The 13,982-nt window shown below is 40.7% G+C and overlaps 1 protein-coding gene across 4 annotated transcripts in view; it reads left to right on the top strand.

Annotated features, from left to right (window-relative positions):
- GREB1L (GREB1 like retinoic acid receptor coactivator) overlaps positions 1–13,982 on the top strand; it is a 262,117-nt gene that overhangs the window by 92,062 nt on the left and 156,073 nt on the right. For 3 of the 4 annotated variants that reach the window (XM_057313207.1, XM_026496065.4, XM_044382874.3), the window contains exon 2: positions 6,149–6,253. The exons of the other annotated variant lie outside the window; for it this stretch is intronic. The gene's annotated coding sequence lies outside the window, so the exon portion shown is untranslated. The remainder of the gene's footprint in view (positions 1–6,148; positions 6,254–13,982) is intronic. 4 annotated transcript variants of the gene reach the window in all.

The following is a 13,982-nucleotide window of genomic DNA, read 5'->3' as shown; positions in this document are numbered from 1 at the left end:
CCACAATGTTCTTTAGATACACAACCTTCATGTGACACAGAATCAAATGACTATTACTTGAACCTTGGTTAGAAGCTATTTGGGGGGTGGTGGAATATAAAACCTAAAGGAGTTGGGGTTTTGGTTTTTTGGGGGGGTGCTAAATATGATGTTTCATCCAAATGATTTTTATGAGGTTTTATGAGAATAGTATTTCCCCAGGAAATTGTTGGGATTGTTTTTAGTGTGCCAATAGATTTTTTTTTTTAGGTTTTACAGTTAAAAACCTAGTGTTTAACTTTTTTGGATGCTTTTGTTCCCTGCTAGGTCCAGTCTGAGAGGAAGAGGTAAAGGTCAAATGCCACAGGCATCCAAAAAGTGGTGGGGGTGTGCAAAATGCTCATCCCAGAAGCAATTTGCTGTTGTCACGGCAAAATGGCTTTTCTAACTCTCTTGTGCTCTTAGGTACCTTCTTTGAGCATAACTAGAGTGGCAGGGGGCTTAGGAGGCACCATCATTGTTTTTGTTTTTGTTTTATTTCCATTTTTCAGAGGAAGAGATTGAAGCACAAAGTAGTCAAGTAGCCAGTCCTAAGATCAGACAATGAGGTTTTCCCCTTTCTTTTTAATGTGCCTGGCTAATCGTTATAAATAAGCATCCCATTTAACAAACATATACAATTTTGATCCCCCCCCTTTTTTCCAACTAAGTGATTTTTGAACTCTAATGTCATAGAATCATCTGGGGTTTGGGTTGCCTATTTGCTAAATCTAGCAACACTTTCCAGGGTATCCAAACGCAGATCCCTGAGTCCTTATCTAGAACTGATGACTCATAAATCTCTGAGAGAGAGGGTTAGGAACATACATGGTAAATATGTTCATCAGGTGATCCTGACGCAGTCCTTGACCTAGACTTTGAGAAACCCTGATTTAAGTGATGCTGAGCTTTAACGTTGCCTCAGTAGGCCCATTAGTTTCATCAAGAAAAATCAGTAGTAGTTTCAGCCAGATTTTCTGTTCAGTTACATTCAGGTCAAATATAGCCCATGCTATAGCTGTTGCTGCAACAAATGGGAACATCCATTCTATTCTTCCTCCCTGTGACTCCTGATTTATCTTTCAGCACATTCTACCATCACCACCATTACTATCCAGCTAGCAAACTGACTTTAAGAGCCTCTCTGGGCACCCACGTTGGCAGGACAACCCACCCCACCTCACTTGTCTCCATCCATAACTGTGATCACTTGATTTTTCCCTGCTATTCTTTTTTTTTCCCCCAAGATTTTATTTATTTATTTGGGAGGGAGGGAGAAAGAAGCACACAAGCAGAGGGAGCAGCAGGCAGAGAGAGAAGCAGGCTCTCCGCTGAGCAAGGAGCCTGATACAGGACTCGATCCCAGGACGCTGGGATCATGACCTGAGCAGAAGGCAGACACTTAACCAGCTGAGCCACCAAGGCATCCCAACTTCCTGCTATTCTTTTTAGGGTTCTCCTTAGTTTCGTTACTTTTTATCCCAAAATAAGGTGCACTTTGTCTTTCAACTGATAAACCATTGGTCCACATACCTCAACTCCATTAATTAGAAAATTCCTTGTATTTTGCCTCTCAACAGAGATTTTCCCAGGGTGGGTAATGGAAGGAAAAGTAATAAAGAAGAGTGAAGATCATATTCCTGGATGAAAAGTTGTCATTCTGGATTAAGCTTTAAATTTATCTTTTTAAAAAAGATTTATTTATTTGAGAGAGAAAGAGAGCGAGCACTCAATCATCTGCATGTGTGCATGGGGGGAGGGGTAGAGGGAGAGAATCTTCAAGTAGACTCTCCACTGAGTGCAGAGCCCAATGTGGGCCTCGACCCCACAAGCCATGAGATCATGACCTGAGCCGAAACCAAGGGTCCGATGCTTAACCGACTAAGCCACCCATGCGGGCCAAGCTTTAAATTTATCTTATTAGAAAATTTGAATTTTAAAAGATGCAATCGTAAAGCCAGAACTTAATTGCGTATAATCAGAATGGAGCGAGTTAGGAATCACATTTTCTTTTAGTCTGACTTCATAGTAGACCAGGAGTAACAAAAAATTATTTTCAGACCTCAATAATGGATATCATTCTGACCTCAGAAGTCTCTAATTAGGATATTTATAATCTGTATAAGTAAATTCATGTTTAACCAACGTAACATTTGTTAGTTCTCTCTTGAGTTTTACTTAACAATCTTGGTTACAGTTCGGACCATTTCACATATTCTTTTCTGTTAGAGAACATAGTGTGAGCTAGCTTGAAGAATGCACATACAGGGTTTAAAGGATGTAGGTTTGGGTATCAGCACTTTCTCAAATAAGTCACTCAATCTTTTGGAGTCTGTATTCTAACGAATACAACATGTATCCCAGGATGTTATTGTGAAGACTAAAGGAAGTAAAGTGTATCAAAGCTCTCATAGTTCTGAGGTGTTTTTAGAAAACTTTGGTTAATTTAGATATGGTTGCATCTAATGACAATTAGGAAACCTTTCTCAACCTTAGGCTAAGATAATATTTCGTGGGTCTGTTATTTTCATAAATTTTTTTGTGTGTGACCAACCTAAAATAATCACATTTTTATAAAGATCTAGCACCTAGAACATTATAATTATGTCTCACTTTTATTCTCGTCGCCTTTCTTTAAATCATGAAGGATACTTTATGGCAGTTACCCTACTAAATGGTATGGGTTTATTTGATCATATATCTATTTTTTGCTTCATTTGCTTGCTTCTAAGATCCCTCCCAGTTCAGCCCACGCTCGGCATCCCTACCCACAGGAGTTGATGATAGAGGAATATGATGGGGTCTCCACCACCACAGCCCCTCACATAGTAGCCCGATAGGGAAAAAAGTTGGTTCTGGTGGCAGAAGACATACATGTGATTACCTGGCTTCTTCTGAGTGTGGTAATCTTATAAAGATTAACTGAGATCATATATGAAAGAACTCTATAAAAGCATAATTCTTCCTATAGTTAGGGATTTCTATAAGCAAGAGTATTAACATCGATTGTATGCCTAATATATGCCAGGTGCTTCACATACTTTATCTCCCATAACCCTATGAGGTAGGAAATATTATTCTCCTTTTACAGATAACTAGCCTCAAGCCACATGGTTGTAAAGTGGTAGAGCATAATTTGGATCAGATTTACCACTCCCCACACCCCTTGTCTTCACTGCTTTAGGACCAGCACAGGTCAGGCCATTGTTGGTCCTGCCTCTTAACTACTAAGGAGAAAAGGAAGAGACAGAGGAGACAATGAAAGGAGACACTCAACGAATGCAGTCAGCCAATACAGAGCTGAGAAAATACTCTGGTACTGACTTGATAGGACAGATTTCTGCCACTGTCTATGTGACAAAACTGCAAAGTCTAGAGAAGCCACAGCACTAGTGAAGGTTTGAGGGAGTTGAGGATGAGGGTTGTGTTCCTTATTTGCAGTAAACTTGAAATGTGGCTCAGCCACCAGTCTCTCTATTTTTCTACTTCCTTTTGCCTCTGTCGAACAAGGGTGATTGATTATATTTTTTAAAATAAATTTTACAAAAATTATAAGTCTTACTATAATGTTATGATTATATAACTTCTCTCTTTTTTTTTAAGATTTTATTTATTTGACAGAGAGAGACACAGCGAGAGAGGGAACACAAGCAGCAGGAGTAGGAGAGGGAGAAGCAGGATCACTGCTGAGCAGGGAGTCCAATGCGGGGCTCAATCCCAGGAGCCTGGGATCATGACCTGAGCTGAAGGCAGACACTTAACGACTGAGCCCCCCAGGCGCGCCTGATTATATAACTTCTAAACCTAGAGGAGAGATGAAGCCAGAAAGCTGTTAGGATTTCAGACTCACTGAACTTTTCCAGTGTTTTTCCACTTGATCATACATGAAGTCAAAGTTTTCACCTGTCCTAAAAGCTGCAGGTGACATCAGCCCATTAGGTGTGAACTGTTTCTTTTTTGTCAGTGAAGACTTGCTTATGACCCTATTAGGGTTTGACAAAACAATGAGAGTAGTTCTCAAAGGGAAAGTGGGAGCTGAACTACTTGTGTTCTTGGTGAGGGGTGGGTGATTATTTATCAAACTGAGGAGGTATAATGAGAAATTGATTTTCAAATAGAAATTACAGAGAAAGGTTCTCATTATTATACCTCAAATTTGACTTATAGGCTTTTAGGAGTATTTAAATGATAAGAACGCTTCTTGCCTGTCTGCTTATCTGTTATTGATAGGGGGTCTTCAGACACATTTGTAAAATTTCAGACTGATTGATGGTCTGTACACCTGAAAATGTTGAGTGGAAGGCCATTTGATCCAATACTATTCATCTTGTCAGTGACCATGTCTTCTTAAAATTTCAATAAGTAATTATTTCTACTTTACATCAGCATTATTCAGCTTAGCACTATGGATATCTAGTGAATAAAACTGGCAAACAATTTTGGAAGTTATTAAATTTATTGAACATAGTTCTCTAACTCCCCCCTCAAAGCAAAAGAAAACAAACAGCAACAAATATCATCCTCCTCCACATGGAAGTAAATAAGGTTTTCCTTCCACATTTTCTTTTTTTTTTTTTTTTTTTTAAGATTTTATTTATTCATTCGACAGAGATAGAGACAGCCAGAGAGAGGGGGAACACAAGCAGGGGGAGTGGGAGAGGAAGAAGCAGGCTCATAGCAGAGGAGCCTGATGTGGGGCTCGATCCCATAACACTGGGATCACGCCCTGAGCCGAAGGCAGACGCTTAACCGCTGTGCCACCCAGGCGCCCCTCCTTCCACATTTTTAAATGTAAGCATCTCAACTGTAGTTGAGTTTAAACTTTGCGAACTAAACAAGCCTGGGAAGTGATGGAAAATGTCCAGGAAATTATACCATGGCCTCATGTTTTGCTGCTTTTCATTTTGGCAATTCATACTTTGAAGTTTTACTTATTTTCTTTGTAAATGAGGCAACAATGTGGAAGGAAAAAAATCACATACAGTTGGAGAGATTCAAGTTTTTCTAGTTGGTGCTTAAAGTACTAGTACTTGTGAGCAGAGTGGTACATTGAAATGGTGTGTACACACATTTTAAAGTCATTCCAGGTCTTCAGAATGTCAGGAGGATTAAAAGGGGAAAAGGCCAGCATATCTGGTTCATGAATTTTTTTTTTTTTAATAATGATTTTTTATTATATTATGTTAGTCACCATACAGTACATCCCCGGTTTCCGATGTAAGGCTCGATGATTCATTAGTTGTGTATAACACCCAGTGCACCATGCAATACGTGCCCTCCTTACTACCCATCACCGGTCTATCCCATTCCCCCACCCCCCGCCCCTCTGTAGCCCTCAGTTTGTTTCTCATAGTCCATAGTCTCTCATGTTTCATTCCCCCTTCTGATTGGTTCATGAATTTTGGTCGCGAACATGTTATATTCAAGAACCATGTTTAGGTCCTTGTTCTTTCTAGGACAACTTTTTCAAACACACCTTAGGTGGAATTTTTTTTTTCTTTTAATAATTACACTTAAGCACCTGATGATCTAATGAAGACAATTTCTTAATGTGTCAAAATGAGCTCTTTGTATCTTGTTTGAATCTTTTGTTGCCTTAAGCTAATCTGCTTTAGGGTTCTCAAACCCAGGCATTTTACAAGGCAGACTCTAGCAATGGCATTCGTTTGGAATGCTGCCTTTTGTTTACTAGCTTTCCCAGACCCTCACTGCTTCCTTTGGTCATCTGGTGTCTTCGCTAATGTGATTGGTACTCCTAGGCTCTGCAGGTAGCCACGAGCCTTTATAAGTGGGATTTACAATGGGACTCACCACCCTGGCTGCTAATGAAGGGAACCGTGGGGATTTTGTTTTTGTTTTTGTTTTTGTTTTTTCTATCTGTCTTCCAAAAGAGTGAAGGAAAATTGAGTTCTGGGCTTGCTAATTCTCTCTTTTCCATTTACTTTAATTTTTACAATTGATTTACTAACTGTGGTGCAAAAATACACATTTAGGAGTCAAATGTTTCATCTGCCAGCCCTTCATGCTAATCACTGGAATTGTTTATTATTGAACCTGGAAAGAACAAAGTGGGGTCTCTGTTTAAACTCAACCAACTGGCATTTCACCTTCATCTGTTTTTGTCTTTCAGGAGATTTTTGACCAATTTGCTTGTTTAAAAAAAAAAAAAAGGCATATGACTGGAAGCCTTGGATTCTACTACCAGCCTTGCCATTTAGTACTTCTGTAACCTTGAGTAAGTCACTTACGCTTTTTGATTTCTCATCTGGGAAAAAAAAAAAAAGAAGGAAAGTGTTACCAAGGTACATATGAGATCTGAGATAGTGTTTCATATCCTAGCTTTCTTCTCTTTTTACTAGCAAAGTGAATGACAGTGTCCTTTTGTTTGATTTTTAGATAAACCTACCATTGAAAAACATCTTGCATCTATTAAATGTTTTAATCATCAGTCAAAGCAATAATTAAATATAAAATGTCAGTGTCTTCATTTTAGAGGTAATCTACTCTGTAGATTGTAGTCTAACCTTATTGAGATAGGTATTTTTTTTTTTGCCATTTTCCAATTGTGAAACATGGCACCCATGGTTTTTTTTTTAATTTAAGTATAGCTGATATATAATATTATATTAGTTTCAGGTATACAACATAGTGATTAAACAGTTATATACATTATGAAATGCTCACCATAAGTGTAGTTAACATGTCTTCATACAAAATTCTTACAATATTATTGACTATATTCCCCATGCTGTACTTTTCATCCCCTTGATTGAGTATGTATGTATGTATGTATGTATGAATGTATTTGTTTGTTTGAGATAGAGAGTGCACACAAGCATTTGAGGGAAGGGAAAAGGGGGAGCACTGAGGGAGAGGGAGAGAAAGAATCTTAAGCAGGCTTCATACCCAGCACAGAGCCTGATGCAGGGCTCAGTCTCATGACCCTGAGATCATGACCTGAGCCGAAATCAAGAGTTGGATGCTTAACTGACTGAGCCACCCAGATGCCCCTTGCTTACTTATTTGATAACTGAAAGTTTGTACCTCTTAATTCCTTTGACCTATTTCGCCCATCCCCCTAACCCCCTTCCCTCTGGCAACCACCAGTTTGTTCTCTGATTTTATGAGTCTATTTCTGGTTTTTGTTTGTTCATTTGTTTTGTTTTTTAGATTCCACATATAATTTAAGTCATATGGTATTTGTGTCTCTGACTTATTTCACTTGAAATCCATGTTTTAATTGTGCTTTATAAGGCCGTGTTCTCAAGTGTGGTTTAAAGGTCTCCAGGGCTCATGGAATTTTTGGATTTTATTTTATTTTATTTTTATTTGTTTTTTTGGTTTTGGTCACTTTTTTTTTTTTTTTAATCTTTGGATTTAAGAATAAGAAGGGACATCTGCAATCATCAGGTCCAATTCTTTGAGTTTTACCAACATTCAGAAGCATTTCAGACCCAGAAATGCTTAGTAGCTCCTTCATGGTCAAAGAGCCTAGAGAGCCATCGGTAAGGTCCAAACTCCAAAGTCAAAATGTTACGTACCTGGTGGAGGTGTCCTACCTAACTACCTCTTAATGAAAAACAGAGAATGAAAGGTTGAAAGGAGGGGATTGTTTATTCCAAGTCTGAAAACTTAAAAATCGCTGCTTGATAGAATTAGATAGTTGGTTATTTTCCACATTGCAGCTTCCAGATTAAAGTCAATCCCACAAATGTTTAATGAAATACTGTGTATGAGGCATTGAACTATGGTGACGTTCCTGCAACTGTTGGAAATCACTATCCCAGCCCTGAGAGACTCTGCAGTCTAGCCTGGAGATAAAATAAGTACATAAGAGGAAATAAAAATGATAAAAAACACAGGTTTTCCAAAGGCAAAGAACTTTGGAGTTTTCACAGTCTCAAAGAACTTTGAGGATTTCAAAGTCCAAAGGGGAGATGGACTTAAATAGAGCCTGATAGGGCAAGTGTTCATTAGCAGATCAAAGGTAAAATCAGTGTGCTCTGGGAACTCACAGGCAAGGTCTTAAATCAGAGTGGGAGAAAAGAAAGGAACTAGTAAAATGATAAAATTTTTGTAAGTTTTCCTATTCTCGAGTTGGTTATTGCTGCTGGAGAAAACCCCTCAACTGTGCAGATTGATGTCAACTATAAATTCATTCCCTCTAACCCTAAATACAACTTAATTATATCTTTGAGTTGAGTGCCCTTGGTGAGTGCCTCTCTTCTTTCTCTAATCAATTATTCTAAATCTACTCCACTCTCCTTAAGCCTGTACCCAACTGCCCTTTTCTTAGCACATCGCTCTTCTTATTTCTAGGAGTCCTTGAAGAGTCTCAGTAATTGCCTTGATCTAGCTGACCTCTAAGAATCAGTGATACCAAGTGCTTTATCTTCAACCCCGTTTCCCTCTAAACTTCAAATTTCTCTATCACATTGCTGCTAGATCTCTCTACTTGGATATTTCATAGCCCTCTCAAAATCAATATATCTAAGACCTGAATGTATCACCTTCCATTCAAAACCTCATCTTCTTCCTCCAAGTGCCCTCAAATAGAGGAAGTACCACCATTCTCCCCAGTTTGCATTTTAGAAACATGCAAGTGCAGAAAGAATGTCCAGTTAGAAGGCTGTAATCATCCAAACCACTGTCCTCCTTGTTACAATATTGAATACATTGTCTGTAATTACATGAGAGAGAACATAGTCAAGTGATTAAAAACATGGCTTTAGGGGTACCTGGCTGTCTCAGTCCATAGAGCATGCAACTCTTGATCTTGGGGTTGTGAATTCAAGCCTTACATTAGATGTAGAGCCTACTAAAACAAAAAACAAAACAAAACAAAACCAAACCATGGCTTTAAAGTGAGGTGGATCTGTATATGATTCCTGGTACCACCATTTACCAGCTAGCCATGTGATCTTGAGCAAATTATTACACTTTCTTAGACTGTGTTACCTCATCTGAAAAGTGGGGACATAGGAATATTTACATCAAAGGGTATTTGGAGGGTTAAATGAGCTATCACATATGAAGCTTTCAGCAATGATATTCCTAACTAAGATCTAGGCGAGCAAAGACCATTTCTGTCTTGTTCACCATTGTATTTGCAGGACCTGGTGCAGAGAAGGCACTCAATAAATGTTTGTTGAATGAATACAAGAGGTAGTGCATGTCTAAATTGAGGTACTAATAGTGGAGAAGGAGAAAAGGAATGGAAGATGGAGACCTAAGCTTTACCCTGAATCACTTATCCATGCTATTGGTCACCAATTCCTACTGATTTACTTTCTAAGTATTTCTCAGTTCTCTCCATCATGATGGAGGCATCATGATCTCTCACCAGGACTATAGTAGAAGTTTCTAAGCACTCTCCCTATATCCTGTTTTGTCTCCTCATGAGTCCCTTCCAGACTGCCACAGAAGAATCTATTTAAAGCTGAAATGGGAACATGTCATTTCTTTAACATCCTCTCACGTAGCTACTTTTTATCCATAGGATCCAGTCTCAGCTCCTCACACCTGGGTCTACATTTTCATCTTCTTTTCCTGCCATTGACTCTCTCACTTTTGATAGTCTAGTAATTGCAGACTTCAGAACATACTGTGCTATTTCACGTCTTCATGCTTTTGAGAGGGACTTGCTTAATCTTTCAACACTCTTGTCTCCTCTATCAGGATTACATTTCTCTATAAATGACAGGAAACACTAAACACCAAGTTAGAAGTTTATTTCTTTCCCACATAAATGAAGTTTGGGGGTAATTGTCTACAGCTAGTAAAGCATCTCTGCTGTCATCAGGGACCCAGGCTCCTGCCCTGTGGTTCTGCCATTGGTGTATCTTCCATCTGTTTTCTCTCCTTTCCCTACCCTTGTAGGACCTTATTCCATTAGTAATCTCTTCTCCTCGGCATCACTACCTCACCATTTCCTTGGAGGGAAGAAACTCACCCTGTGAGCGTCCCTCATTCTAATGTCTCTTTTCTGCCATTCTACCTTTCCAACAGCTACCTCCTGATTTCCATCCTAGTTCACCACACTTCTTCAAGGACTAATTGCTACATGGCACATTTTCATTCTTGGTCTTATTTGACCTCCACTACCTGTTGAAACTGTTGACTACCTTCCATTTCTCCAAACTCTCTTGTCCCTTGGCCTTCACAGCCTCATAGGTTCCTGGTTTCCTTCCTACTTCTCCTACAGATCCTTCATTTGCAAAGAGGGTTCCCTCTTCCTTTGCTTGACTCTCAAATGATGGTGTTTCTCAGACTTCCCTCCTTCGCTCTTACTCCACATACTTTCTGTATGATGGTAATCTCCCCAGTACTGCCACCAGTTATCTCTGTGGCCGCTGTCTATTTCTAGGGTCTGTTTTGTTGAGTTCCCACTCCTGAGCTTGAGTCCTAAATTTCTAACTGCCCACCTGAAAGGCTGCTCTTCTGTGTTCCTTCTACCCCTGATTATGTACAATCCCCATCAACTCCTCCTAGACTCATCAGAAACCTTTTATATGGTCTCTAATCCAACTTTCATATTACTGTCAAAGTTATCGACTATTTTTAAAAAATCTAATTGTGTTAATTTTTTTAAAGCTTCCATTGGCTTTCTCCTGTTTCTGGGATAAAATTCAAATTCCTGATTTGGCATATATGGTCCCTTACAGACTGTCTCCAACCTACTTTTTATTTGTTTCCACTACATTTGTTACTTACACACACACACACACACACACACAAAAAATGTTAAAAAGAAAATAAATTTTTTCTCAGGGCACCTGGGTGGCTCAGTCAGTCAAGTGTCTGACTCTTGATCTCATCTCAGGGCTTGATCTCAGCTCAGGTCTTGATCTCAGGGTTGTGAGTTCAAGCCCCACATTGGGCTCCATGCTGGGTGTGGAACCTACTTAAAAAAAAAAAAAAGTTAAAAAAAGTTATTCTCAGTTCTCCAATGGCTGTCATCCCTCCCTCTTGCTCTCATAACTCCTGACTCTTTTCCTTAGGGCCAGTTCAATAGGGGGAAGAAGATGGGAAGAAGGTGACAGTACTGTCCAGGTTCGACCCAAACGTGGGCCAGATAGATATTCACAGGATTCAGACAGAAGGGCTGGTGGCCTCACAATGATTTAGTCTAACTAAAGTGGGCTGGAGGGAACATGGCATAAGTCTTCAGAGGCTTTAAAGGCATCTCATGGGCTATGTCAAACCCAGAAAAACTGACACCAGGAGAAGAATGGGGAGGACCAGGGAGGCAGTCTTGTGGAAAGTTTCACAATTCTCCCATGTTGGGAGGTGCAGAAAATCTAGATGGCATCATTTTTGGCAGAAAACCTTACTCCAGTGTTGGGAAGTCACAAAAGTGCTACAGACTCTGAGAAAGACTACAAGGGGCTGCAGTTTCACAAAGCACAGTGATCACAGACCAGAGCAGTGGGGATCATGCTACTGACACAGAAACTACAAAATCCAAAAGCAGGGAGAGCGGCATTTCAGGGAGTCATCCAGACTTACCCCAGGTCAGACAACCCAGTGAGTTTCGCAGAGCAGCCGGCAACAGGAGGTGGGTGTCACATATAAAGGACTTAAAATAAGCAGCTAGAAGAAAAGAATGATAGAAAACTGCTCCATGGCTCTCAGGAATGGAGGGTAGTACTGGGAACTGGGTGGACACATGGACAGGAAACAGCACCAAAGAGGTTTCCTGTTTTAACAGTCAATTTGGTGAGGGGAAGAAGACCCAGGAGGTAGGTGACAGGAAAAAAGTTGGGGTCCTGTAGGCAAGTCTCTGGAGGCCGGATCAAAAAGAGGAGCACACACTGCAGACCAGTGATGAAACCCAGCTCTGGGCCCCAAATGGGGGCCGTGGCTGATGGGGGTGGGTTTCGCTGACAGAGTGGCAAGTGGAATAGTCTCACAGTAGTTGTCACAGGGCCACAGGGAAATATATGGCCATTAGGTCACAGAGGTCTCCTTCCAGCCTGGATGGAAAGGCACAGTCTCACACAGGAGGTCTGTGGACACCTTGATGGTAGAAGGCTTAGAGGTCCTCCTGTCGACAGTGGCCCTTTTTGGCAAAGTGTCAGCAGAGAAGGTGGTCAGATTTGTCTTTCATAACCTGGGGTCCATTCTTTGGGTGGGCAGATATTCTTGATAAGAAATAAACTTTTGAGCCTTTGAGGATTTTCTTTGCTCTTTGGGAAAGCCTCCTCTGGAAGAACCTTTATGGCCTGATCTGGGAAAAGGAGAGTCAGCATTGGCCCCCCATCACCCGTGACCAATGGGCCGTACCTGATGCTTAGGCCTCCCCAGAATGAGCTTCTGCCCTAGGGAGGAGGTAGGAGACTCAACTGTGGTGGAATCTTTGGTCCCCTTGATACTGGAGGACCTCTGTGAAGAGAGTCTCCATTCTTTTTTGCCTGGCTCCTTTCATTCAACATTGTGTTTATGAGATTCATCTAGGTTGCCTATAGCAGGAGTTTGTCCACTGCAACATAGTATCCCATTGCATGTACCCACAACAACTTAGTTATCCATTCTACTGATGGTGGACATGCAGGTGAAGTCCAGTTTGGGGCTGTCACCAGGCTTTCCATTGGCCATGGGGGGAGGGTCCAGAAGGCTGGGTGGTCTGATGGGACTCCCATCTTCCTCGTCTCCAGTCTCTTCCTGCTCCCACAGTTGTGGCTCCTGCAGTAGCAGCTGCTGCTTCTGATTCTGCTTCTTTCATTATTTCAATGGTTACAGCAGGTTGTGGAGGGCAATGAGTCCTCAGCCTACTTGCCACTCAACCCCTCCCTCCAACAATGAACCTTCAGTATTTCTAAAACACGCTATGCCTTTGACATTCTGTTCTACTGGCCTGCGTGGTCCTCCCAATTCTGTTTGATAAATCTTATAAAGCCACCCAAACATCATCACTTCTTTGATATTTTCCTCATTTCTCTGGTCAGAATTGCTACAATCTCTGTACTTTTACAATACTTTGTTCCTACTTTTAGTGAACGTTTACACATTTACGTATCTTTCACCTCTAGATTGGGGTCTCTTTGAGATTGGGGACTGCATTTATTATCCTTCCTAGCACAGTTCACAGACCTTCATAGGTGAATAAATGAAAATAATGAAATCAGGACTTAGGAATAGCTTTTACTCTAATAATTATGAGTTTTGTTTTGGACATACCAATTTCAGACATAAAGAGTTGACATATTGAGATTGGGTGGAAAGCAGCAACTCAGAAAAGATTTTATGGCCAATGACATAGATGTAGGAGTTACCAACAAAGACAGTAATAAACACTGATTGGGTCCCACATTTTTCAACTATGGACTAAAGAAAAGTAGAACATTTATGGGAGGTAGAGAAAGGGTTGGGAGTTGGAATTTGGGGTATGAGGGAGAAAATCCATAGACATCCTTGTTGGTAAAACAACAACAACATAGTTGACACTTTTGCCTGGGGTCCTCTCCCCTCTACCAGAAGTATGCAGCCCTTCCACTAATTTAAAGTCCAGAATCAAGAAATAGATAGATCAAAAGATGTTCATTCAGGGGCGCCTGGGTGGCACAGCGGTTAAGCGTCTGCCTTTGGCTCAGGGCGTGATCCCGGTGTTATGGGATCGAGCCCCACATCAGGCTCCTCCGCTATGAGCCTGCTTCTTCCTCTCCCACTCCCCCTGCTTGTGTTCCCTCTCTCGCTGGCTGTCTCTGTCTCTGTTGAATAAATAAATAAAATCTTAAAAAAAAAAAAAAAAGATGTTCATTCAGTTTCCTCTAGGATTAGAAGCTACTGACTCAAAATTTTCATCCCAGGCTCCTGTTGGCTACTTCAAACCCTTGTCCATTCTTCATCTCCACTTCTCTGGTTTTTTGGGGGCGGGGGGATGGTGGTGGTGTATGTGTCTGTGTCTGTGTCTGTGTCTGTGTCTCTGTGTGTTTCTGCCTGTTTTGCAAAAGCAAGAGAGAGTG

Source organism: Ursus arctos, unplaced genomic scaffold (assembly GCF_023065955.2).
Source record: "Ursus arctos isolate Adak ecotype North America unplaced genomic scaffold, UrsArc2.0 scaffold_17, whole genome shotgun sequence".
In the NCBI taxonomy this organism is placed as follows: domain Eukaryota; kingdom Metazoa; phylum Chordata; class Mammalia; order Carnivora; family Ursidae; genus Ursus; species Ursus arctos.
This window is presented reverse-complemented; position numbering and strand designations above follow the sequence as displayed.